The following is a 23,565-nucleotide window of genomic DNA, read 5'->3' on the forward strand; positions in this document are numbered from 1 at the left end:
ATGATTGAGACTAAGGGAGACGGATGATTGAGGCTAAGGGAGACGGGTGATTGAAGCTAAGGGAGACGGATGATTGAGGCTAAGGGAGACGGGTGATTGAAGCTAAGGGAGACGGATGATTGAGGCTAAGGGAGACGGATGATTGAGGCTAAGGGAGGCGGATGATTGAGACTAAGGGAGACGGATGATTGAGGCTAAGGAAGAAGGATGATTGAGGCTAAGGGAGGCAGATGATTAAAGCTAAGCGAGACGGATGATTGAGATTAAGGGAGAAGGATGATTGAGGCTAAGGGAGACGGATGATTGAGGCTAAGGGAGGCGGATGATTGAGACTAAGGGAGACGGATGATTGAGGCTAAGGGAGACGGATGATTGAGGCTAAGGGAGACGGATGATTGAAGCTAAGGGAGACGGATGATTGAGGCTAAGGGAGACGGATGATTGAGGCTAAGGGAGGCGGATGATTGAGACTAAGGGAGACGGATGATTTAAGCTAAGGGAGACGGATGATTGAAGTTAAGGGAGACGGATGATTGAAACTGAGGGAGACGAATGATTTAAGTTAAGGGAGACGGATGATTGAGACTAAGGGAGACGGATGATTGAGGCTAAGGGAGACAGGTGATTGAAGCTAAGGGAGACGGATGATTGAGGCTAAGGGAGACGGGTGATTGAAGCTAAGGGAGACGGATGATTGAGGCTAAGGGAGACGGATGATTGAGGCTAAGGGAGAAGGATGATTGAGACTAAGGGAGACGGATGATTGAGGCTAAGGAAGAAGGATGATTGAGGCTAAGGGAGGCAGATGATTAAAGCTAAGCGAGACGGATGATTGAGATTAAGGGAGAAGGATGATTGAGGCTAAGGGAGACGGATGATTGAGGCTAAGGGGACGGATGATTGAGGCTAAGGGAGACGGATGAATGATGATTGAAAAGTTGGTAGAATAAGAATGTGGGAGATGGAGGTTCCCGAGAAACCCACAGACTCGATGTTGTCTACCACAAACTTACTGGCCGGGAATCGAACCAGGGACTTCTTGAACCAGAACTAAGCGCTCTACCACTGAACCATTATGCCTCCCCGCGATGATAAAATTATGCAGGGACGAAGGAAAGAAGAGAGCTCCCGAAACAAAGAAGCTCATGGCCAAATGGCAAAAAATATGTCGCAGTGGAGGGAACTACGTCGAGGAATAAATAGGCTAACTGCAATTCATATCTGACAAGATCTAGACATTCATCTGTCAAGATATCTAACGGACGAGGGAGGTGTTAGAAAGAGTGGGAGCGAAAAGGTCAATTTTAGACGAAATTAAAAAAGGAAGAGGAACTGGCTAGGACATTGACTGAGAATGAACTGTATCATGAGGGACGTGCTAGAGGATCATGTAGCAAGAAAAGAGGGGAGGGGAGGAGACTACAATTAATGGACGATATCAAAACACAAAAATCGTACGTAAAAACGAAGAGGTTAGCAGAAGGCCGTGGAGCATGGAAGCTTCTCAGTTGCAGGAAGTAACCTGCCAATAATGGCAGCATATTTTGATGATGATGATGATCTCATATTAACATATTTCATATTGATTTAGCAAGAATTTTAAGGTCAATGGACGAGTGAAGTGATTTCGTCACATCCGCTGTCAAAGTGCAATTTTCGATTCCAAACAATACGTTTGCTAGCTAAACAAAGAATAGACCGGCGGATATTTCACTTTTTTGTCATGTAACTGTTTCCCTTCTTTACTTATCTGTGATCTATTTGCTCTTTGAAGTTCTCTCTCTGAGAAACTTAAACAAATATTGCAATTCTCTCGTTCATTATAATATTTATAAGTTAATGCAAAATGTAACCATTGTTGACTTCCGTATGTAGCTCACGACTTTGGAACCCAGTAGAAACAAATGAACAACAAATGTGGCGGAAATACGTCATTCTTAACTTGTTCGTTCTACAAGATCTGCGTAGTCAAGAACAAAAGGGCTCATTTTGGACTAACCACACTCAAACTCACGCTCATAACATCTTTTCGAGCTCACATTCATAATATTTTTTTCGACATTACGCTTCCGACATCCTTTCTACATCACGCTCACTCGACCTCACGTTCACAAGATTTTTTAGACCTCACGCTCACAACATCTTTTCGATATTACACTCTCTCGATGATGATGATGAAGGATGAATGGGGATTAATGATGACGTCAGCAACGAGGCTATATGTCCCCGTCACGATAAAAAACGTTGCTCACTTACACTCTCTCGATCCCACGCTCATAATATCATCTCGACATCACGCTCATAACATCATATTGACATCACGCTCACAATATCCTTTCGACATCATACTGACTCGATCTCACGCTTACAACATCTTTTCGACATCACGCTCATAATATCATCTCGACCTCACGCTCACAAGATTTTTTTCGACATCACGCTCACTCGATCTCACGCTCACAACATCTTTTAAACCTCACGCTCATATCATCATCTCGACATTCCGCTCACTCAACCTCACGCTCACATCATCATCTCGACATCACGCTCACACCATGAATTAAAACTCACGTTCACTTCATGAGGATGAGGTCAAGTGAGCGTGAGTTCCGAACTTATGAGCGCCGACCTCTTGAGTTCGGGCATCTTGAGTTCTTGAGTTTGGTCAAGAATGCTGAAATAGTTGTATTGACAGCACTTTCATTGATTCTCAATAATTATTTCTTAACTTGTAGAACATTCGGTGTAAAGTTATTTTATAGCCTAAATAAATCAATACAGGATCTCACTGAGGGAGTCTTAATCTATGTAATTTAGGGCATCTCGAATATATTAGGACATAGAAAGTAGTGGGACAACGTGGTTAGGAAACCTAAGTTCGGGGAACTTAAAGAGCAAGAGGGCGAAGGATATCAGAATATAAATGTAAGTAGAGAAAGTAATAATGTATAGTATAAAATTAAGGAATACAGTATAAACACACCAAAGATATATTCTAGTCAAATAAAAGATCGGAGAACAGCGAAATTAATAAAAGTGGTGGATTGTTTATAATGTCTTATCATTCATAGTAAATATATTTACAAATATAGCGAACTCGCATGCAATATAATTTCAATTTTCTTTTCTAAATTCATAAGTCATATACCAAAAGATATGTACGAGTATATATTATGGTTACAATTGTGCGTCTGAGAGTTTCTTCTATACTGTGACAAAATAAATTAATCAAGCATATCTATTTCTCCCTATTTCGAATTTTAATGGTGTTTTCTCTACTTGAACAATATACTATAACCTTTACTACGTTGTACTATTTTTTAAATACTGCTCTTGAATACTGTTATTTTCCTCTTGAACTTTATAAAAAATACCCTAGAATTTCTCTAGTTCTTTTGCGATTACTCTCGGGATGTGCTTTATATCAATACCAACTGGGAAGTAGAGAAGTGCGAGTGAACATCAGAGAGCGAGAACAGGCGAGTAGTACAGAGTTTAGCCGGTCAATGGCAGGAGCGGGTACTATTCGAAGCCGTCGAGGCTTATCCCTACGTACACTAAGGTGGGTTAAAAATTATCCTCACTTTTATTAGGATAAGATTTTTTTTTTTAAAATATCATGTCACGTCATATAAATTTTATTTTCTGCCATTCAATACTATTAATTTCTACAACATAACCCACTTTAAGAAAAAAAGTTTCCATGGTGGACATAAAGTACTCTCACTGGGTGCAACGGGTTACCATAATGGGGGTACATGAGGTTATTTCCAGTTAAAGTCAAAGATTTCGAAACTAGGCGTCGCTACGGGTACAGCTGACGTAAAGCGTCGTACATCTAAACGGAAAAGACCTGCTCTGCTGGTTTCAGAGTGGTGACATTAAAATTGAAAACCCTACGTACACCAAAGGACACGCATAACACCGCAAACCAAGAGAGGATTAAAAATATCCACCACCACAGAAAGCATTATTTTCTATCCTAGCTTCTCTATTTTGTACTAAATATAAATTAAGACAACTCAAGACATAAAGTAGAGAAGAATATTACATTAACTGCTACAAAAAATAATCATTTATGTGTGAATATTTTTTCCTTGGTGTGCGATACGCTAAACCCTTGCTGTACGTAGGGTTAATATACATTGTGGAAGTGCATATAACATGCAGCATGTATAACGTTTGCAACGTTTCTCTAAAGGAGCAATAAATGGGAGTCATCCTTATAATAATCTAGATTTTGTACTCCTTCTTGGCTGTATTGTTAGCGTACACGCCTCCGGTGCGAAAAACCCGAGTTCGAATCCTGGTGAGAGCTCCTATGGTTCGAAACCCACCAGTTATAGGTCCATGTATCGTATCGCCTCGGTGCTAAACAGGCCGCTAAATTCCAAATCAACCAGCAACCAACCACTAACCTAGATTTACTGAAAGGGAAAGATCCTCCGCCATTTTAAAAAGAAACGAAGTCCATTTACGTTTACGTTTTAAATAATTATGGATCTCCTTTTTTCTCAGGAGCTAAGTTTGCTTTTTATCCCCCGTCCGAAAGCCATATTACTACATAGTGCTGAATTCAAACTTTTTTTTTTTTTTCGTGGGAAGCTTTTGAAACTACAGAAAGGGGTCTGCGCCAACTTGATTGTTATGTAGATCTTTGTGAAAAAGTATATTCATGGTGGGCGAGAAATGTTTTATTTCAACATTGATTGAATATTATAATGATGGTTAATTAGGTTTTAAAGAGGGAAATTACTGATTAATGATCATTTTATCGTGTTTCGTCATGAGGAAAGAATCTACTGATATTATTATTATTATTATTATTATTATTATTATTATTATTATTATTATTATTATTATTATTATTATTATTATTATTATTATTATTATGTTTTATTCTGATCCAATAAATTTACTGGGAATTGATATGTGAACGATACAAGAGTTGAGCCTGTTCGTCTTCAAAATGAGTCGTAAAATAATGTGTAACCCCGTGTAACGTAGTCGCTTACGCTCTTGTTATGGTGCGAGCGGGCCCGGATTTGATTCCCGGTGGGGACATTCAGTCGAAAAACTGTAAAAGGATTTTCAGGCCAGTCATCCTGACTGAGGTTCTCCTGGCTTTTCTCACCAGACAAATTCCTAAATACTAGTCCAGGAAGTTTGGCTACGGGCTTATGATATGAAGTACTCACCAACTCCCTCTATAAAAATTGTTGCGGAAGTACCGCAGGCTTCTAAAACATAGGTATTTGGATAGGATACATACTAGTTATTAAATGAAGTCTTGAGTCGACTACAGTAGATCCCCTAGTATTAAAGCTATGGACCATTAAAGTTCATTTTTTCAAGTTTTCGGCAGCCTATAACTCCGAAAGGAAGCATTTGTGCACCGGCACCCAGGTTGGTCTATACGTTTTGTCTTATCTTGGTATCAGGAATCAACTCCCAGAAGTTGTCGATGTTGTTTTGAAACACTCTATATATTTTTGAAAGTTTATAGTAAGTTGCCTTTTATTCTTTATTAGACATTTCTAGGATAACATTAATAGTGATAAGTTGTACATTTATAATCAACATTTATTTTCTCCGACAATTTCTAACTTGAATGTTAATTACAATTTTTTTGCCATATTAAGTGTACTTTCTTCCACTTGCCGTCTCTGGTAGGGGGACGAAGGGGATCCCTCAACCCAATATTTTGTAGTACAGAATATAGAATATTTTATTCTAATTTACTTTATTTACTAACGACAGAATGGCATATAATAATAATAATAATAATAATAATAATAATAATAATAATAATAATAATAATAATAATAATAATAATAATAATAATAATAATAATAATAATAATTTGGAATATAATATTCAGGTTGTGAAACGATTATAACAGGATTCTTGATATACCTGAGGGGGCCCGTGAAAGTAAGCAGAAAGGTAACAAATGGAATCGAGGATAATAAACAGGTTGGGCTAGGTAGCACCATGACTGAAAGTCTAAAAAATACCCCAAAAAACCAGGATCCCGAAAGGGTTACATTCACACAGGGCCGCTCCAGAGGGACCCAAAGTGTGAGAAAAAAATTCCCTCCGAAATTTTCCCTTTGACATCAATTTTATCTCTTCTGGTATACGATATGGGTATGTAAGTGGTACCATTTGAAAGCCAGCTTTATTCTGAAGAGAATGAGGTATGAGCCATGATCCTAGGGTAAATAGTGACGATGCAATAGCTGCTTGACTGAAAGTCTAAAAAATACCCCAAAAACCCAGGATCCCGAAAGGGTTAACAGGAACTATAGCACGGCCAACAAGAGATGGTCTCTGACGTTTCTTACCACATGCGGTGGGACATTGCAGCCCCTACTTTGATACCAGTGTTACCAATCACGATCGCTCTGTCTTATACCATTAATTAAATTGCCACTACAGTTGCACCGAAAAAAACCTTGACACGCGAGTAGTGGCAATGTCACTGCGAGCTGTCAGAGACGTTCTCTTACTGGACGCACTATAGGATTAACAAATGAATCATGCCTTTCACCAGTTAGACATGAAGTACAAACTAGCAATTAATAAATTGTAGGCATTTACAAGTACAGTACATAAACGAATTGGTCAGAAGACAGCACTGGCGTCTCTGGCATGTAAATTTGGGGGGGGGTGTTAAATGCGTAAACGGATTTCAAATTAAAATGATTTGCGTAAACTAATGACATACCTCTCATCGTCTGGATTCTGGTTGCCCCCGTTTTTACTTTCTAGATCCGCCACTTCTTGTACTGAACGTAGCACAAACAAAAAAGTGGTTGAGCAACGGCCAACTTAAAGAACTGGTCGTCAAAGAGAGCCGTTTCGAGCCTAAGGTTCAGCTCTGTGTATGGTGGAACTACGAGAAGGTAATTCACTTCGAGTTCATTCCTAACGGTCCTATCATCAATAACAATCTTCATTCTGAACACTTTTAGGGGAGGTATGCTACACTACATCAAAAATATCCTGCACTAGTGAAGCAACAAAACCATACTCGACTCGAAAAATGCAACAAAAATTCAAGAATTTAATGGTATCGAACTAATCCCATACCCACCATATAGTCTTGACCTATCTTCCTTCTGATTACTACCTGATTCGGTCCATAGCATACTTTCTAAAATCACTATGCTTCACAATTCAGCAAGAGGTGGCAACAGTAGGAATTGACTTTTTTGCTTCTAAGGAGAACACGTGATATGGACTTGAAATCGAGAAACCGGCAGGAAATTGACTGCAAACAGTCCTAGACAAGGAGCTATACTTTGATGCTTTCACTGTACTAAAATAAATACAGGTATGTTATGTACCAGAATATTGCATGACTTATGAGAAACCCTTGCACATCTAGTAACGTTGGATATATGGCGAATACAGCGCCGTAACTTAGATTTTCTTCTGAGGGAACAAGCATTAAAATTTGGGCCACCTAGAAAAAGTTGTTTGGTGCCCTCCCGCAAAATTTGAAAATTGGTTCCTTCTTTCCATCTTTCTCTTACTCTTTGTGCTCTCCCCCCCCCGAGCCTGTGGGCCCTCCCACACGCCCCTGGGCCCGTTCCATACATGGCAAATTAATTAAAGTGACAATATTGACAAATCTCAAAGCCATACGGATAAATATTATTTCTAGGGCCCCTAATGGTAAACATGTTTTGCTGAAATGGGCCCACGACTCATTTTTGTTTTATTTAGCTTTTATGTGCTGTTTTTGTTTATGTAATGTAGTGAACATGTTTGATGATTCATTTATAATTTCGTGTTCGTATAGTATATGGAGTAAGAAAATTTTGTCTTAAAGTGGGTCCCCCTCGAACAGCGGGAACTTTCCTGGAGGGGCAGTTGCCCCTGCCTCTCCACAAATTACGGCCGTGGGCGAGTAGCCTCTATTTCTTAACATAGAAAAGCACATTTTGCATCATTCCTATCTTCTCTGTAAGCGGTTACAAAGGGCCGCGGTGGCTCAGTGCTTGAGCGTTCACCTCTGGTGCTTGAGGTCCCGGGTTCGATCCCAGCCCCCGCCAAGTGAATTTTGTGGTGGACAAACACCGTGTGCGTGGGTTTTCTCGGGCTTCTCCCGTTTCTTCCCACTTTCTTCATTCCACCATTTCATTCATTACTCATCATCACCGTCTCCTTTAGCCTAACCGGCATAAGCGTGCGACGTAAAACTCAAAGATTTCATTTTCATATATAAGCGTTTACAGACAGCTGACAGCGACTAGCGGTCTACTTCTTAGTATCATTAAGACCTTATTCAGAGTCGTTCTGACGCGTGATTAGTGCCATACTAAAGAGTTCGATTAATATATGTTTGCTGCAGTAGTCAGGTCTTTAGTATGGCGCTAATCATACGTCATAACGACTCTGCATAAGGCGGATAGTTACGAACTTCTCCGCTTAGCAACGCTTCGCTCAGCTTTTATTTTATCCATAGCGGGCAAGTGACCAAGGAGCGATAAGAAAGGTCAATGAATGTTTCACAAAATAATCTTACATAGAGAAGAGAAAGAAATTCGAGCGTATAGTAAGTTCGAATTGAATTTAAATCGATTTATTTTCACGAAGGCACAGGGAGTTAGGAGTGCAGCCAATGGGAGGTTCACTGGGTCCGAACTCTCATATAACTTCGTAACTCAACATACATTTACGTATTTTCTCAATAAAACTATACTTGTTTAATGTGGCGGAACTAGCACGGAGCCGGGGGGGCTAGATCCCCCAGGTTTATAGTGACAAAATACTTTGATGTGCCATACTAAAATGTTTATTTCGTATGCACATGTGTGTGTCTTCTTGTCTTAATTCATATAGCTAAATGTGTTTTGAGCATGAGCGGATTTAGGGATTGTCTATAGTGGGGGCGGTTCTGCCGGGGGTTTCGAATACAATTCAGTTGAGTGGGGGGTGCGGCACATTTCCCACAGAAAAATTAACATAAAAACTCGATTATTATTATTATTATTATTTTTAACATTTTCGTGTATAATTTTCAGAAAGTTGATAGCGAGGGATCAAAGTCTCTCCATGCCCTCCCCCCTTAACTAAAGAGAAGCTCTCCAGTGTTTTTCAATCATTATGTAAATATAAATGCAATCATTTAGGCAACATACCCTAACTGTATTTCAACATTTAGATAGCCGGTATGTCGAGTTAACCCGCCGTAGCACGCGCCGCGAAGTCACACTCCGCGGATAGAGATATTTTTGTTTTCTTAGAACTGTTAAAGGAAAATATGAAATGAAATCATTGAGTTTTACGTCCCACGGTTATGCCGGTTAGGCTAAAGGAGACGGTGATGATGAGTAATGAAGGAAATGGTATAATGAAGAAAGTGGGAAGAAACGGGAGAACCCCGAGAAAACCCACGCACACGGTGTTTGTCCACCACAAAGTCCACTTGGCGGGGGCTGGGATCGAACCCGGGACCCCAGGCACCAGAGGTGAACGCTCTATTACTGAGCCACCGCGGCCCCCACTGTTAAAGGAGTTTGTGCTCTAAAATATACGTGGTAAATTGTCAGAAGCATTGCAAAGAAAATATTAAACAGTTTAATATCGCTTCAAAACAAAATACACATTAAAATAAAATAAATAAATATTGCGGACTGAGACTCCGTGCGCGTGCCTTAATGTTACAATTGACCACGCGTGCTATGGAGGGTTAAAATTGTAATAAAATATACCACTTCCGCTTTTTCTCCACTTCGAACACTGAACTAAGTTATAGTAAAATCGCTCGAACCATCCCCACGCGGCTACAAAGGAAGCGGAACACAATTGAAGGAAACCGCGTGTTTCTTTGTTACATGGGAGTGATAATTCAACATGTCCTTCCAGTTGAGGGTGGCCTGCCAGTTGACCTGCTGAAAAAGAAAGCGATGTTGCAATTTTCACCCTCTTGCTTACTGTTCTTCAGTAGTCTTCGCAGAAAGACAGATTTATCTAGTTGTTTTTTCGTTACTTTTGTTTTCATTGCATCCTCCTTCCGTCTCCTTTAGCTTGGAGGGCATAATTCTGGGGCGTTAAACTGAAATATTTAATTTAATTTGAATTCGTTGTAATGAAAAGAAAAAAGAAATGAATCATTAGTTTCATGATATGTGCTTATATTACTCTTAAATATAGCATATTGTTAATATTATGTAACTTCCATAACGATAACGCTTGTACGAACCAAACATGTTAAGTAGTTCGCCCCTGTCCTCCCCCCCGCAAGGCAGTGCCGCAAAAGCCTGATGAGAAAAAAAAATACAATCTTTCTTTGCCGCTCCCAGAAATCCGTCCTTGACCGCCCCTGTCCATACTATTATACTGAATTCCTTTAATGATTGTTGTGTTTTATTATTATTATTATTATTATTATTATTATTATTATTATTATTATTATTATTATTATTATTATTGTTATATAATGTATCCATCGATAATAAAAGTTTAACGATGGCAACAACGTATTACTTCGACACCGAACACGTGCCGTTTATGGCTTATTTGGAGTGTTATTTATGAGGGCGGTTAGGGCAAATTTTCTGCTTGAGTACAAAGGAAGCCGGTTGGGGACGAATAGAACGTCTCGACTATACATAGGGGCAAAATTGCATTTAGTGTTCCATTCAAGCTTGACGCAAGCGTTTTACAAGGCAAGGCAAGTCAACAGTCAATGAACGGCTAGTGATAATATAACGCTCTGCGAAAGGTCTAAAGCATCGCTTGCAAATACAACAAAAGGCAGATTGAATAAAAGCATGCGTTTCAAGTGCAAGCGTAGAAAGCCAAAAGCCAACCACGCGCCAACTGGCAGAAAGCTTATTTGTTACTAGGGAAAATTTGAAGCTAACCTAGCACCATTCAGGAAGTTGTGCATAGACCGAAACAAATAATAGCTGACGGTCCCAGTCTGGGCTATATGGTAGATGCATTAACATATCTCAGCCAAGTTCTCCCAATATCTGACGGGTTGTTAAAGATGTATTCAGCCTAGCGTTGCCAGCGTGATATACGATACCCTTTCTGTTGATCAGTTCCGTTCATTTCTTTTGACTTGTTAGATGCACTTGCGCTAATTGTCGACAATAGAGCTTCGAATCCATCCTTCTGTCCAGCGACAGCAGCTCGTGATGCACGATGCCCTTCCAATCCACCAAACGCACAGCACAACGTTCCTAAGCGTCCGTGTGGTCTTTGCCACGCTTCTGGCTTCGACCATAATCTTTTCCGCACATTGTTGTGATCAACCGCTTCACAAATAACTCGAGTTCATTTTGTTTCAGTAGAGACTAGCAGATAAAAATTCGATCAAGTACGTAAATGTTTGTGAGTCAGATCATGTAGCTTCCTAATGTTGAGCTTCTTTTTATATCCAAATTTCTCCAAATAGCTCAAGAGTATTCATTCCGGCGAAATTAAAATACCGCTAATTTTACAGTAATTATGTGATATCTTCAAATAGACAAAAGATAATCGAAATGTGAAACAAGAGCGCCCTAGATAATATTATTTTACATGACAAACAGTTATCAAGACTCACTTATCTGCTTTCAATTTTGAGCCATTTTGAAAATCGGCATTTATTTTCGCGTTTCTAAACAGCTGAAAACGGAAAGCTGCTAGGTGACTTGTGATAACGGTGCCTCACGCAATATAATATTGTCTAGGGCGCTCTTGTTCCATATTTCAATTATCTTTTATCTATTTGAAGATATCACATAATTACTGTAAAATTAGGGGTATTTTAATTTCGCCGGGATGAAGACTCTTAATACGATTTCGTAATGGATGGTTTCGTCATTGACAATGTCATGGATGACGCTCTTGTTCGACTTTTGCTAGAGTTTTTTTTTTTATCCACTTTAGCTATGATTGCTCGGCCACTACGAGAAGCATCTGCGACATCAAAATTTACAGAACGAATGCAAAACGTATTTGGTTATAAATAATAAGAACTGCTTCATGGCTGACTAAATTTGCGCTTCTATCGAATAAAATCATAAAATATAGCACAATTACACAGAAAATTCACTCATCTTAACGGTGCAATAAGTTACGTCTCATTATAAGAATTCCGATTTTGCACATCTACTACCTTCAATTATCAGCTGTCAAATAATGTTACGCCTCACCTACTGCGACTCGTATGCCATGAGATTTGGGACAATAATACCAAAAGGTTCAGTACTTTTTAGACTGCCTAATGTAATCTTTGAAAGTGAATATTAGCTGAATATTATAATAATAATGGGCACCGAGACCTTAAATCAATAGCTTAAATATAAAAATGAAGGAGAAGAAATTCGTATTCCTATTTTCTAAATATTGAAGTAACATTCTGGAGCAGTGAGCGCGCTCGTGTATAAACACATGTCTTTAGAAATAATATTACAACTGCTTTCACAGAGCACGGCTCACTACCACTAAAAATATTATACTTAGAAACTTCGTGGCATTCAGGATGACAATAGCTTAATATAAAGACATGGCTTTTCCAGAGTATTTTAAAATTAAATTGAATGATTTGTCATTGAATTTGATTTGATTTTAAGTTCAACGTCCTTTTCAATAATAAGGCTATATGAAACGTAGATCTACAGCTTAACGTTGGCTCCGAACCACGTGTGCTCCCTCCGGGAATCGAACCCGCGTCCCCCATACCAAAGGCTCTTACGCTAAATGCTTAGACACGAACAAGGCCGGCTCTACCATATGTGCAACACGTGCATTTACACGGAGCGGCAAGTTTCAAGGGTGGGGGAGGCAAAGTTTGTCATAATTATATTATTTAAAATAAATATTTCTTGTTGGAAACAGAGTTCAAGATGATGGTAGTTAAATTGACTAAGCTGACATTTGAATACCTACATTCATAAATCATGTTTAGGTCGCATTAGTTTAAAGTCACGCACACAGTGCTAAAGCAAATGGTCAGACAAATCATTGCATGAATTGCTTGATTGTTGTCAAATACAAGAACTCAATTCTCAAACAGTAGCGAACACTTGTTCCATTTAGTTAGTTATCACAGTTTAAAAAAATGTTTAAAAGTCTTCATCCCGGCGAAATTAAAATACCGCTAATTTTACAGTAATTATGTGATATCTTCAAATAGATAAAAGATAATTGAAATATGGAACAAGAGCGCCCTAGACAATATTATTTTGCATGAGGTACCGTTACCACAAAGTCACCTAGTAGCTTTCCGTTTTTAGCCGTTTGGAAACGCAAAAATAAATGGCTCGAAATCGAAAGCAGATAAGTGAGTCGTGATAACGGTTTCTCATGTAAAATAATATTGTCTAGGGCGCTCTTGTTCCACATTTCGATAATATTTTATCTATTTGAAGTTATCACATAATTACTGTAAAATTAGTGGTATTTTAATTTCGCCAGGATTAAGACTTAATAGATGTAGGAAAGAGAATCAAGAAATAAAGATAAAAGAGCTATTTACACTGGAAATGCAAACTGATATATTGAGATTGAAGCTTGATATTGAATTCTACAAAAAGGATTACCATTTTTCCTCTGCATATGTATTTGCTTTATCTTTCACTAACATAATAGCTTATTATTTAAAGAAAACAGACAGAACGAGATTGCATTTGTGCTGTTTAAGGCTTTCTGAGTGCGAGTACCCTTTCCCTCCTTTTCGTTATTCATGATGCCGTAGCATAGGTACTTACAATTGTGGCTTTTACGATTTGTTCTTTCTAGAGAAAGGGAGGGCAGCAAATGTTGCTTTTTACGGGGCAGTAAATTTCCTAGTGCCGGCCCTGGCCACGAGGCGGCTTTATCACTCATTTTGGAGTATTTATGATCAGGTTATGAAATAGTAGACAGTAAAATAGTAATGAAAGAAAATTAGACAAATTAGAAGAGAGCTCAGAAAACTGAATAATGAAGAATGTGTAGAAATAGTAGTAAGGCTATCAATCAATAGGATTAGAAACGTCATACCTTTATACAGTACCGGCCTTTTTATACAAAACTATCAAGGTTATTGATCTAGCACGTGTTGTGATAACAAACAAAACACTAAGAACGTGATTATCAGAAGAAGAATTGAGGTATGGCAGCGGAGCAAATAATGGATAACCTATTTGTGTCAACATAGTCTGTATCTCATTCAAAAAGAAGAAACAAATTAAGCCTTATGCAGAGTCGTTCTGACGCGTGATTAGTGCCATACTAAAGAGTTCTACTAACATATTTTTACTGCAGTAGTCAGACCTTTAGTACGACGCTAATAATACGTCAAAACGATTCTGCATAAGGCCTACTATTTTCAGAGACGATTTGACGTGTGATTAGCATATTACTAAAGTTTTCGCTAACGCGTTATTATAATATTTATGTTAACTGTCAGACGGAAATCTAATTTCGCGTTAGTCAAAAATCTTAGTTCGGTGCTAATCACATGTCAAAACTTTCTAAATGTGCTTCATTGGGCGTTATTCAGAGATAATTCCTTAATAAACTCTTCTTCATGAGATTAGTTAGTATCCTATTAGCTCTGTATTAAGAAGAGTATCTTTTGACATTCAGGGCCTTATATAGTCGTTTTGAAGTATCATTAGAGTCATACTAAAAGCCTGACTTCTGTAGGAAACTTATGTTAGTCGAACGTTTTAGTACGGCACTAACCACGGTCCCGAACGACTCTGAATAAGGCTGTCAGAGTCAGCATTGAGTTCAATTAATAATTTGATTTGGATTAACTAATATAACCCTAATACATCATGTGAGAAAAATAAATGTGGCAACTACGAAAACTAGATGTACGCATGCGTAGTCTATAGAATTGAAAATATATTAAGTAGGAAATTCGAATTTCTTTTTCTAGTTGCATCACAACACTATAAATAATTACGAAATAGAATTATAATTTACTTGCTCATTTCTGATGGATGTATTTAGAGTGTGAACAAGTAAAAGTCAATTAATATTGGTGATAATTTTATCATTATAAGGGAAGATAATTTATCGATCAATTGTGTGTAACACTTAGAACACTGGAAATTTTCTACTTATCTCTCACTCATTGTCGGACTGGCCAAGTCGAGGGCCCTTGGCGCGGATCCTTAAAGGCCCCCACACATATTATATATATATAACCTAACTCGTCCATTTTCCAGAGGAAAGATGGGTAGTATATTTGAACGGTATACGCCTGAGACAACAGGTAAAAGCCAATAAGCGCAAGGGACCGTTACCGACTAGAGGGGGCCGTTTCTAAGTACGAAATTTTACTGGATCACGTGGCCGTACTGATATGAACAAGGGGGATCCGAGAATACGTCTTTCGGAAAGACGAGCTTAGGCTTCGGCAACCTATTTGGGAGTAAGATTCAAGGAAGCGCGAAAATTCGACCAAGGACAACAGGTCCTGTGCCTCGTGTTCCCTGCGGGGCCCCTAGGTTCTCGGGCCCTTGGCGATCGCCAAGTAGCCAACGTGGCCAGTCTGGCATTGCTCTCACTGTTCACTTTAAGAAACTTTTCTGCTGTTGTAGAGGATTCGGCTTAATAGTTGCTTCATAGTTAATTCATGGGAGGTGATTCCTGGCACCAAGAAGGGGCGCGGTGGCTCAGTGCTAGAGCGTTCACCTCCGGTGCTTTGGGTCCCTGGTTCGATCCCAGCACGCGCCGTGTGGACTTTGTGGTGGACAAACACCGTGCTCGTTGGTTTTCTCGGAGTTCTCCCGTTTCCTCCCACTTTCTTCATTCCACCATTTCATTCAGTTCTCATAATCACCGTCCCCTTTAGCCTAACCGGCATAACCGTGGGACGTACGTAAAACTCAAAGATTTCATTTCATTTTCCTGGCACCAAGATAAGAAAAAATATACACCAACCTGGTTGCACAAATGCTTCCTTTCGGAATTATAGGCTGCCGCAAACATGAAAAAAAAAAAAAAACTTTAAAGTTCCATAGCTCCAATACTATGGGACCTGCCGTAGTTGGGTCAAGATTTCACTTAGGAACTAATTTGTGCCCTATCCAAAGACCCATGTTCAGGAATCCTAAAGTACTCACGCAACAATTTTTATAGAGGGAGTTTGGCTACGGGCATATAATTTCAAGTACTCACCAACTACATCTATACAAATTGTTGCGGAAGTATCGCAGGATTTGAAACATGGATATTTGGATAGGGCATATACTAATTCCTAAGTGAAGTCTTGACCCGACTACGGTAGGTCCCATAGTTTTGCAGCAATGGACCTTTAAAGTTCATTTTTTCATGTTTTCGGCAGCCTATAACTCCGGAAGGAAGAATTTGTCCACCCAGATTAGTTTATACTTTTTGTCTTATCTTGGTGTGAGGAATCACCTCCCAAACGTTGTCGGTGTTGTGTTTAAACACCCTGTATAAGCATGGAGAAAGGCGGAGAAAAAGGATGACAGTTTATTATTATTATTATTATTATTATTATTATTATTATTATTATTATTATTATTATTATTATTATTATTATTATTATTATTATTATTATTATTATTAATACTCGAGAAATTTCTTGACAACATAGCAAGAAAATATAATTTATACAGTTAATCTTTTACAATACATAGGTAAATGGTAAGAAGCGGTTTTCTGCAGTCAATAAGGTGTCCTAAGAAAATATTCCATTTTCACTCCAATCTCTCTACTAAATTCAGAAAATATCACGCGTTACAATACAAACTAAACCTCTTCACGTGGTGTAAGCCTACATGTGGCACTTCTACTTGTTAAGAGGACAGACTACTAAAAAAAAAAAATACAAAAGCTAACCATTTTTCTTTTGCCCGTTTTTCGTAAGCAAAAAGAGATAATGAAATGCAACTTACCACAATAATAATAGATAATGTTATTCTACACCCGAAAATACGAATCGGAAGAATTGTCATTGTTGATATCCATAAAAATTACAGTGTAATTAAAATATGAATTACCCAAAAATCTAGGTTAAAAGTGAACGGTAGAAAAATGAACGCAAGGTTAATTGATGACTTATCATGTTGTATTGGCTCCTTATTAACTACTTTTTAAATAATATTTGTATTTATTTTGTAATAAACAGAAGGTTATTAAAATTACACTTTCTTATTATTTGTTCCTATATCTTTACTCTTGACATCTTTTCGTCCAGTTTATTGAAAATGGTAGGAACATGCCATGTCACATCGACTAGACAATGATAGCTGCAACTGAACAAACTTCATATTAAACCTAGAATTTATCATGTCCAGTTTTGAATATCGAAATCGATATCAGAAAAATGTCGAAAGTTTATCGATATATCAAAAAATATCAAAATATTAAATATCGAAAAATATCACATAATCAAAAATATCGAGACGGAAAAATATTGATATGATATAATACCATAATTGGTAGTATTCGAGATTTCGATATTTAAAAATATCGATCGATATTATTTAACGATCTCAAAATTTTAATAAAGCACGACAGTAAATGACCACTTCAGATGATTGTAGAAGTTGCACGTGAAGTACAATTGACAACAAACGCTCTGATAAAGATAATGAGCGTCTGATATGCCACATGTTATTGGTCTACTTGAGTTGATTTACACTATCTGCAATTAAATTCTTGTCGTAATGTTCTTATAAAACAGCATAATGACGTATGGACGTTCGATTACCTATTACAGACGGACATTCAAGTTCATAATCCGGAAGCACCTGATAACTTCATATTTAAGTTATTTATCTTGATATTGCATTATTGTTATTATGTTATTGTTTTTTAATATATTGGAAGCGTAACAAAGATTTTCAATGTTATATTTTCATATTTTGAGACATACCTAAACAAAAGGAAATTACTTAAATTTTCTGGAAAGGTTCTAGAACACGAGTCCCCCTTTATAAAACTAATGAAATATATGTCACGTTCCTAATTTTGGAACTAATGAAATATATTTTACGTTCTATTATTTTATACATAAAGTAATAACAATGTTTTAATTATTTATGATTTTAGATAAAAGGGGCCTTATGCAGAGTCATTCTGACGTGTGATTAATGCTATACTAAAGAGTTCGACTACCATATGTTTCCTGCAGTAGTCAGGCTTTTAATATGACGTTAATCATTCATCAAAACGACTCTGCATAGGCCCAAAGAAGTTTTTTGTTATTTGTTTGATTTTACGTGAATAAATTTTAGTTTGCTTTTTATGCATACATTTTATTTTAGTTTGCTTTTTATTTTATTCGAAATTCCATTCAGTTTCGTTTTCGCATTCGGAGTCGATGTTGAATTGTTCTTTGGTGGTGGACGTGGTATGTGATTGTATTGTGTGAATCTGTCGAAGTATTTATATATTGCTTTATATTTCCTGTATTCCATGTATATTTTATAGTTTCTTTAATGTTCTATTTCTTGATACTATTGGGTTTGTATATTTGTTGGATTTTTATGGGTTTACATTTTTTTTTTGTAGCATACAGTGTGGTGCTTTGAAGTTCATTTGTTCTCAATGAGTATATCTATTGTTTTGCATTGTCTGGTGTTATTCTATTCCTGGCCACTTTTATTTGTTAGGGTAAATTGCGTGAATTACGGTAAAATAAATTATTCGAAACTATTAATTAATCAATATTCCAATTACATTGATGAATTTCTTCTAATGACATGGCGAAAGTGCAAACCTCGTATTTCCACTCTTTATGGAATTTTAGATTTTGGTTGCATTCAATTCCTGACATCTGAATCTACTGTAACTTTTAAAACCTCGTATCGCATAAAAGATAATGTAAAAGCAGAACGGTTTTATTGCTCTCCTGAAGAGGTTGGTTTTGATGAGTTACGAGGATTTGCACTTTCGCCGTGACGTTTGGGAGTGTGGGGGGCTTTGCCCCACTGATATTTGATAATGTAGATTATTGGAAGAATTCCCTTTATGCAAGTGGTATTTTGGTTTGTTAATAGTTTGAAATAGTTTACTTTATAGTAATTCACCTAACTTGGTCTCTGGATGGTGGACCTTGGGGCGGGGGGCTGTGTTCTAGAACCTTGCCAAATTTTCTAAATCATAAAAGTTTCAACCATTCTAACAAACATATATAGCTAAATGTGAGACGTGGATGTGTCGCAAAGCATAAATGATTTTTTTTGTTTTTAATCATATCTTCCCCTTTCACTTTTTGGGAATTTTTTCTTCTGTCAGTTCATTCCACTTCAGTACACTAAAACTGTTATAGGTGCTGTTATACACGCATGTTATCGTATGTGTGCCATCTTTCTATGGCTAACATAAACTTAAATTAGTGTTTGTTTCATCGATGATCTTTTCAAAGAATCAGAAACAAAATGCGGCAAATTTGGTGAGAAGTTTTTCAGCTTCCAATAATTGGCAACTCTGCCAAGAACAGTTGAACAATGATATGCGCTGAAAGTGCGACTGCGAGTTTCTTTGGCGTTTACGATTTCAGGTTAAAAATAATGACATATTTGTATGTAAATGAAGATTGTTTGTTTAGAAAACAGTAACATATAAAAATGATAGAATAGAAACCGTAAGTATAATATTGAAAATCATTGTCGTAGTGTGCTAAGTAGTTTTCAATTACGATATTTATTTGCGATCCACCTCTATGAGGAAGGTTATAAAATAATAATAATAATAATAATAATAATAATAATAATAATAAAGAAATGAAGTAAAATTAAAGACTGGTGCTGACCCATTTTATGGAGGCATACTTATATTCATGAAATATAAACTTTCTTCAGCAGTAAATGCACTCCCTGTCTGGCATTTATTCCGAAGTTGGGCGTCCGCTTTCGCCACGCTTTTTCGCTATCTCCTTTCCACACTTTCTGCAGTTTGTTATTAGGTCCATTAATCCGTGCTCCCATGTTTATAACCGCTTATATATATCAAATAAACAGATTTTTCGAAACCCTTATATATTATCAAGCACACAAACGATCAAATATTCCATATCTTTCCATAAAATTTTAAAAATATTGCTGGAAACGGACGCCCAACTTTGGAACTTAACCCCCCTGTCTTAGTGTTTCTTAAGGGAGGAGTTGCATTGCCAGGTGCAGATTTACTTTAGGATGGCTGAGTATAAAATAAATAACTTGTGCCTTTGTGGCGCAGAGTAGATAGAGCATGTTAAGGTGTAGGGTAGTTTAGGTTAGGGAAGTTAGTTCAGGTTAGGTTGAGTTAGTTTAGTGGTTTATTGCTGCAGATGGCGGTCCCGAAGTACAAAATACGCGAACAGAATCAGGCGAAATGTGAGAATAAGAGTAACAAAAAAAGGTAATAAAGGTCCTCAGTGTAGGGTGATTAATTAGGGAGACAAACGTGGTGCAGGTGTAGTTTTGGTGCACCATATTTTGGAATATTTACACGTAAAATTCAATACTTTGCATGCAGAGACATGTTTATTAGGAACAAATTTCTGCAGGCGTCAGAATTAACTACATAGTAATACAGCTGTATTTTACCTTTACAAGTGTAGGGTTACTAAGTATAAAATCATTATAAGTATTTACGACAGATACAGTTAGTGAGCGCATATGAAAGATAGCTCTATTAGATGCTATTTTCCACCAGCGGTATATTTCCGAACAATGTACAGGATTTGTATTTTATGTTTACAATACAGCGTTACTAGTATAAAACCATGAAAAGTGCCATTGAAATTCGTATTGCTGAAACACTTATTTCCACTATCCTTGCTTGCGCGCATAACCACCATCACTGATGCTCCTATTCCTTTCGAGGACACCCCGTGCTATCACACGGGACCACCAGCTTCGCCCTACCCTGATTCAATTCTATTATGTTTCTAAAGGTGATGATGAGAGTGAAATATGTGGTGAAAAATATATATATATATTTTTTTTTTAGTTTAACTTCCATCGATTAAACAATTTAGTGCTAAAGAGCTCTATAGGCCAATTAATGAAAATGAATGGCGATGAAATTATTGTGGTGCGCCACCAGAAATCGAACCCAGAATCACGTTCGTCAAAGGAACACACGTTAGCCACCTGTAGACCAGCAGGCAGGGCCTATGGTGATAAAGGATAATACTTAAACTTTCTTAAACGCGTACCAACTGTTCATTATTCCTTGTATTATTATTATTGGTAAGGACTCCTTAAAAAAAAAAATTATGAATGCCGATTACTTTCTAGCATAAAGGCAACACCGTACTTATAACTGAAATAATTGCGTCTTTCTTTCTTTTTATTGTTTCGTTTAACGTTCCATATTGTGCAGTGTGGCGAAGGAATAACTGACAATGAGAGAGATGATCATAGTGGAATGACGATAGTAGGAGGAAAAGGGACAAACCCAAAAAACCCATGCACACACTGTTCGTCCATCACAAAGTCCGCCTTGGCGAGAGCTGGCATCGAACCAGGGACTCCATGCGGCAGAGATGAACACTCTAGCATTAAGCTACCAAGGCCTCTTTCTTTTCGTAATGATTCGTCTATTTACGTACTGGCTACAACAAAGTACTGCAAAATATGCTTTGACAACCACTGTGAATCATATAGAGGAGTAATTAGTTCTGTTATCAGTGAGTCACAGATAATCAGTGATAATTTTGATTGATTTCTATAAATCATTTATCAATAGTATTACGTTTAGAGTTTTTTAAATTTGTTTATTAGTTATCGGAACCACGAATTGTACAAACTGAACGTAGCAGCTAGCTCCTGATATTTGTGATAGGCCTATCTTCTAATTGAAACAGATAATTGCTATTCTATCCAATCAGATAAACTTTTTGTTAAGCGATAATGTATTTATGTGTATAATAAATTAAAGTAAATTATTTATCTGTACGTCTTCTATTATTATTATTATTATTATTATTATTATTATTATTATTATTATTATTATTGTTTATTATGAGCGTTTTCTTTTCTAAAAATAAAGGTGCCGATACGCTGGACCTCAGGTTCATGATGGTTAAAAAGTTGCATTCCTTTCAGAGTTTTAATAATAATAATAATGTCCAGTAGCATATCACTGCAGTCTTGTAAATAAAAATTCTTACGTACACACACACACACACACATTATATATATATATTTCTTACATCTTAATTTTATAACAAAATAAACGTAATAATAATCAATATTTCTTATTAGTTATTTGCTGCTTGTTTTTTGTAAACGAGCGAAAGTAAGCTGCTATAGTTTGTTCTCAAAAAGGAGGCGCGAGGACGTGCCAGCGAGCGATAGACAGAAGGGTCCAAATATTTCTAGTCCCTGAATACAAGTAACTGACTTCATGAAGGAAAGAAAAAAAAAGGAAAATAAAAACAATAAAAACACTGATTTTCAATAAAACTATATATTTACTACTTAGTATTCTCCAAGTTTCTCACCAATCCCTTTTTAAGACAAAAGAGGAAATATTCCGGTCTCATGAAAAAGGTGCCGGTATGCTGTACCGTTGCCTACCGCCAGAAAAAAAAAAACACTGATTATTATTATTTATCCGTTATCTCGATATCTCCTGGCTGTTACCTCTTCAAGAGATGAAAAATTCGACGAAAACTTAGATTTTCTTATGGATTACATTCTTGTTTTGATTTTATGCTCTTCCAAATTCCTGGTCCAGTATCCTATTGTTAAAAATTTCCTTTAAAAACAACACCAAGCTCTTCCTTAATAAATATTTACTGTATTAATCACCACAAATAAATAAGTAATAAGTAAAATGTGATGAAATTGAGGATAAACGAACACTATTCACATGTTCCTGCAACAGCCAGGAGTTACTGAAGTATAGCGTAAATAAAGAAGACGACAGGTAAATAATTTACTTTACTTTATTGTACACAGAAACTTTTTTTATTCTTTGTTAGCATAGCTAAATAATATCGCTTAGGGTCGCTACGTATCAGATACATATACTTATCTCTTAAATATATAGTAGGCGTAACTCTGTATCCAATGGCGAATTTCCTTTTGCTCGTGAATGGTAGCGGTTAGCCCTGTTATCTTCCTCAGCATTAATACTGGTTCATTTATTCCAAGGTATATAAAGTAACAGGTAGCCCCTGTTCGTTTTTAGCGTTCTGATTGGCTCCCTGTCGGTGACTTCTTGTGGAGGAACTTTTGCGTATGCAGTATTTCACTTGTTCTTTTGAACGATACTTCGCGATACCCAAGGATGTCATAAAATAGAGGATCTGTCCATGTGCATCGTCAGTCTATTACGTAACTGAATGACCATCATATATGTTGGGTCAAAACATTGTGTTCTTCATATGTAGACATGTAGTGTGTCTGTCGTTTGTTTTTATTTAAATTGTTGCTTCAGATTTATACTGTATCATACAATGGTTACATGCTGCACGTATGGATGTACAAATAGGAGTAAGAAAAAAATATCCGAAATAACCTTTCACAAGTAAGAAAATCACCAATCATAGGATACGTATGGCTTCACGATTTTGTGATATGGGCGGATCCTCTATTTTATAACATCATTGGCGATACCTCCACGTGACGTCACAGACCGCAAAGTATCCTG

The 23,565-nt window shown here is 37.1% G+C and overlaps 2 protein-coding genes across 4 annotated transcripts in view; one reads left to right on the forward strand and one right to left on the reverse strand.

Moving 5' to 3' along the window:
- LOC145664959 (sodium-independent sulfate anion transporter-like) overlaps positions 1–23,565 on the reverse strand; it is a 398,697-nt gene that overhangs the window by 325,252 nt on the left and 49,880 nt on the right. The window lies entirely within an intron of this gene.
- Positions 1–23,565, forward strand: part of LOC145664957 (sodium-independent sulfate anion transporter-like) — a 106,700-nt gene that overhangs the window by 24,242 nt on the left and 58,893 nt on the right. The window contains exon 1 of one of the 3 annotated variants that reach the window (XM_081732095.1): positions 19,421–19,564. The exons of the other annotated variants lie outside the window; for them this stretch is intronic. The gene's annotated coding sequence lies outside the window, so the exon portion shown is untranslated. Of the gene's footprint in view, positions 1–19,420; positions 19,565–23,565 lie in introns of those variants that run through there. 3 annotated transcript variants of the gene reach the window in all.

This window comes from Thermobia domestica, chromosome 11, assembly GCF_964235325.1.
Source record: "Thermobia domestica chromosome 11, izTheDome1.hap1.1, whole genome shotgun sequence".
NCBI classification, from domain to species: Eukaryota; Metazoa; Arthropoda; class Insecta; order Zygentoma; family Lepismatidae; genus Thermobia; species Thermobia domestica.